The following is a 5,791-nucleotide window of genomic DNA, read 5'->3' on the forward strand; positions in this document are numbered from 1 at the left end:
TTATTCGGAATCGAACTTTAGATTTTTAGTTAATAATTAATAGTTAATATAATAATAGTTTAATATAAACTCCGGAGTTTAGGAAATTATATAAATTATCCGTTTGGCTAATCGATTAGCTAATGCTTTTTGGATAGGCGGTAAATTCGTCGATTATTTTGCTTTTTAAAGGATATTTAAAAGTTTTAAAACGTAAAAAATATAGGCGTTTGCTAATTAGAAATATTAAAATATGCGTAGTTATAGCAATAATAATAAATATTAAATATTAAAAATACGATTAATATATTCGGATTAACTACCCCAGCCTTTAAATTTTTATAATCTATATACGGGTTACTTTTATATCCGTAATTAAGCCTACGAATTAATTAATTAATCCCGCTTTTCTAATTCCGTATAAGCAAAGTTATTTTATATTTTTATAATTCTAAATATATGGTTAAGTTATATTTTTAGCTATTTTGCGACGGTTATTTTTAAGCTAGTAGCTTTTTAATTTTTTGTATTATTGTTAAAGCTAACGTATCCGTAATAAACGTAGCTTCGTAGTTTAATTAATTATTTATATATATATTTAAAGCTTAAGGTCTCGCGTATTCCCTCGGCTTTTATGCTTTTCCGAATTTATAGCAAATAGCGTTATATTTAGTATATAATTTAAAAAAAGCTTAAAGGATTTAATAAGGATAAAAAATAGGCTTAGCCGCGCCCGAAATTATTATTTATTTTAAATATAAAAAACTAATCCTTTTAACGTTTAAAACGCCTTTGATTTATTTAAAAGCCCGTTACAAAAATTCGAGGCTTTAAAAATATTGTTATCGTATAGCGAAATCGTATATATTATTTTAACGTAAGCCGCGAATATTACGGCTATTTTTCCGGAAAATTTCCGATTAATATAAGCCGAATTAGTAAAATGCGAGGCACTAATAAAAAAAAGAAAGGAATTTTATAAATTAAAAATTAGGATAGGCCTAAAAAAAATGCTAATATATAAATACCGGTTTTGCGTTATTTCGAATAGGGTAAGGCTCGAATAAGCGTTTATATATTTGGATTATTTAGAGAAAAAGCGGCCCGAATTTTGTAATAATATCGGCGTTTTAATAAATAATATAAAGCTGCTAATAAAGGAAATCGAGGTTTTAACGAACGAATACTAAAAGTCTATAAAGCGGGTTTATAATATAATTAGTATTTATTTAGCCGCGGAAAGCGCGGCGTATAATAATACTATAAATTTATATATTTATAAATTTATCGAAAGGTAGCTAGGCGACGTATTAAAATCGAATATATAATTAAAAGATTTTATATATTTTATAAAATCTGGGAATAAAAATAAAGAGGCTATATGCTTATTAATATTTTTATATCGTTTTTAGCTTTATACCTAAACATCCTTTTAAGCTTTTATTACGGATCTTTAGCGCTATATAGCCTTTTTTTATTTAATTTCTAAATTTTTAAAATTTTTTATAAGCTTATTATATTTATTATCTAATTCGCAGTTATTTATTTCGGCCCGGAAGTTTGCCTAATACGATTTTTGTTTAAAGAATAAGTTTATATTTTATATATTTTTAAAATATGCTTGGAGGTTAAAATATTTTTGGCATTAGTCGATAAACTTTTCGAATTTATTAATTTCTTTATATTGCTTTCGTTTTTTCACCTAAAGGTCTTTTATTTTTTTATTGCATTTATTTAGGTGCTCCCGGACCTATTTTCGGTGATCGGGGTAATCGGGGTGGTTAGTAAAAAGGGATTGGAAATTTTCTTGCGTATAAATTAAGGGTTTATACGGGTCCGGCTTTAGCCGTATAGGGGGCTTGCGCGGCTTTAATCGAGGTATAATAATATTTACGCTATAGGGCTAGGTATCCTAAAAAAGACCTTTAGTTTTTTCCTAAGTGCCGTTAGGATATATTAATAATTGCCCGCCGCCCGGGCTAAATTAGCCTAAGATTTAATTAATGATTTAGAGAAAATAAGAAATTAGTATCGCATTGGAAGATTTGCCGGTATTTTTATCGGATATATTGTTAAGGATTTAACGGATTTCGTCCGATATTTTTCCGGGTTTGCGGCTATTTTTAGGCTTATCGAAAGTTTTACGATACTTTTTCGTAATTTTATTAGTTAGGGATTAGTTATCGTTTTCTTTTGATTTGTCGTTTATTGCTCGACGACGCCTTTTCCTAGTTTTTTTAACGACCGCAATAGCTTATAATTGCGTTAATAGCCGTTTATGCTTTTAGTTTTTGGTTTGCTTATAATTTTATTTTTGCTTATATTTATTTTGGTAAAAGGGCCTTTTTAATTATTTATTTTATATATTATTTAAAAGACGAGAAAGCTCCCTTAATTACTAATGCGAAGGGGGACAGGAGCGTAAAAAAGTTTGGGTTAATTAGGTTAAGCTTTGGAATAAATTTTTAGAAGGATTTTAAATATATCGATAGGGTTAAACTATAATAAATAATAATTATAATAGCGTAATAAATTTAGAATCGAAAAGATAAAGAATTAGCCTTTTAATACCTCCGCAATTATATTACTAATAGGCTTTTTGCCTAAGCCATTATACGAGGAAATAGTCCTTAGCCTTTATAGTTATTTACGATGCATATATAAGAAAATAGTGCCTTTAACATACTCCGAAAATAGACTCGCAATAATGCCATAGATCTATATATTCATAAATCTGTTAAGAGCTAGCCAGGCGTATATAGTGCATTAAAATCGAGTATATATTATAAGACCCCAGGTCTTGCAATCAGAAAGGGTGTATAAAAACCAACAATTATGAAAACTCGTGAGCTTTTCCGGTCTGTCCTCACGCCTCACATCCAAGCATATCATGCCTCCAACAAATTAATCAGAACGCCAGCTTCTCAAGTCTGCCATCAAATCTGCCCTCAAATCTGCCCTCAAATTTGCCCTCAAATCTGCCCTCAAATCTGCCCTCAAATCTGCCCTCAAATCTGCCCTTGACCTTGTATCCATGCATTCTTGTCTCCTGCCGAACGTCTCCCATATAGCCCACGCGATCTTCGGATTTATAGTTCTTTATTGCTTATTTCCGTATTTTCGTTATCTCCTATTTCGGTATTTTTATTACCTCCTATTTTGGTATATTTTTTATTACGAAGTTAGGTAAGCCGCTAATTTTTATTACGCTTTAATTAACGGAACCGACGCTTATATTGGATCCTGGTTTTAACGCTTTTATTGGTTTTAAGGAACGAATATATTTGCTTTAGGTAGTCGTCGATTAAGTTATATTTTTCGTTTAGGGCGCGAATACTGGCCTAAAGACTAATTAGGTTAGCTTTTAGCTTGATTTTTTTTTTTGCAGCTATCCCAGCTTTTTTTACGTTTTATTCTTAAACTAATAGGCCGTTCGCAGATTTTTTTTTTCGGCTTTATAGCGCGGATCGTTAAGCTATCGCTAGGCCTTATAAAAAAGCTTATAAATATAGCGTTTTTTGCGGCGCGCATTTCGCGCCGCAATCTTTATTAGGTCGGTCTCGTTTTCCGATATAAATTTGAATTTAAAGCCGTTGGAATCCGACGCTTAAATATATTTAATTAGCAATTTAACCTAAAGGAAAGGACGAATATATATTGCATTTGAAATTTACCTTTGCCAGTATTATTATTAGCTTTATCCTCGGACGTATGCCAACGCTTCTTCGATACAGGCTGTATAAATATTATTTATGGCTATATTAGCAGCTGCCTATACCTTTGAAATTGAGTTGCTTACTTTGGCGAGCTTTTTTTCCATTCGCTTCCGCTTTTTTTTCGGGACCTAAGTATTTGCCTTTTTGCGGTTACTAGGGAACCTGCTTAACTAAGCTGCCGAGGACTGGCTGGAAGGCGGCGGCGTTATAATTTGCTTATTGCTATTTTCGCGTTTAATATTATTTATTTTTTTTTAACGTAAGGAATAAATAAAAGTAGAAATAAAGAGATTGGGAATATATATAAAGTTATAGCAGAAAGGCGAAAAGTGGATAAAGGTTTAAATTAGAGGTTTTGGAAATTAATAATATAAAAATAGTTTTTTTTTTAAATCCCTATCCTTATTTAAGCGCGTTTTATACCTAAGATATTATATAAAGGAAATACATTTTAACTTTTATATACGCATAAAGTATATATAAATAAATAATACTTATAGTATTTCCGAAATAATAAGGATAGCGATTTATTTTTTTGCATATTTTATAATAATAATAAAATTTAGGCTATTGCGGTAAATAAATTATTTTTATAAATAAAGGTAGATATAAAGAAGCTTATAAGCCGATATTATAGTTTTATTTTCGGAGTAAAGGCCCTTTTTTGCTAAATATAATGCGTTATATACGAAGCTATATATTTTATTTAAGGTTTTTATAAAAAGGTATAACGATCGAAAATATAGCTTTTACGCGAATAAGCGCGTTTGCGATAAAAACGCAGCCTAGTTTTTTGCTCGATTTATTATATAATATAAATCGGGCGATAATATATAATAATGCGCTAGAAAGGTAGCGCAAGCCTTAATTTTTTTTTTTTTCCTTAAATTTACTAAATGCAAAATACGGCCGGCTATTTTTGTTTATAATATATTAGCAAGCTTTGGCATATAACGTGGAAAATATAAATTTAAATAAGAATTATTTTTATTGTATTATTTATAAAATGATATAATAAAAAAAAATAATAAGCTATAGGGATTTTCGCTATAATTTTAATATATCGGCGCATTTTATCTTTAGCGGGCGGATTAAACCGCTAGCTTTTAACTATATGCCTTACGGGCCGATATTAATGTATATTTTGCTTAGTAATACTTTAAAAAATTTTATAAGCATAATAATGCCTATATAAAGTTTGGTCTATAGGCTTACTAAATTTAGCAAACCTTATTAATAATATTTTAAGCAGGGATTATAGGGCTCGATTAAGGTTTAGCTAGATAGAACCGCCGGCTTAGCCCGTCGTTTATAAGGGTCAGAAAAATTAACTATTTTCGTAGCATATTTCGCATATTAAAGTCATAGCTATCCAAAATATTATATTTTTCGTGGATTATAGGCAGCGGTCCGTAAATCTAGATTTTTAATATATTTCGCTGCTTTTATTTGCTATTTTTTGCTTACTGCTTAAGGAATATGCCATTATGCAAAAAAGAAATATGTTATAAAGGTAGACGCTATATTATAATTAGATAGAAAAGTAAAATATTGTTATTATTGTTATTGTTAATGCCGCTATTAATTCTGCTATTAACGCTATAATAAGTGCGAAAGCTGTTTTATAAGAATTGACTCTGCCTCCCTAACCAGGCTAATTTCTTACCTAATTCACTAGATCTTTTTAATTTACTATTTAACTTTAGATTTGGCTTAACTCGCTAGCTTGTTTGGTCTAGTATTATCTATTATTAACCTAAATATTAAAATTTTTATTCCCGGCTAGCTACCTATTATAACTTGTAAATAATGGCATTTCCTGGAGTATCGGCGGTGCTAAAGATTAATAAACCACAATAAGCTCCGAGCGAATCTCGCAAAGCTCTCCGCATTTTTGACCTCTGCTCGCAGAATACAGGGGACCAGGAGCAAAAATAAAGGCAGGAGATGGAAAGGGAGGAGAGGGAGAGGGAGAGGGAGAGGGAGAGGGAGAGGGAGAGGGAGAGGGAGAGGAGAGGGAGAGGAGAGGGAGAGGGAGAGGGAGAGGAGAGGGAGAGGGAGAGGAGAGGAGAGGAGAGGAGAGGAGAGGAGAGGAG

This window comes from Pestalotiopsis fici, assembly GCF_000516985.1.
Source record: "Pestalotiopsis fici W106-1 unplaced genomic scaffold PFICI_Scf_5, whole genome shotgun sequence".
Taxonomy (NCBI): domain Eukaryota; kingdom Fungi; phylum Ascomycota; class Sordariomycetes; order Amphisphaeriales; family Sporocadaceae; genus Pestalotiopsis; species Pestalotiopsis fici.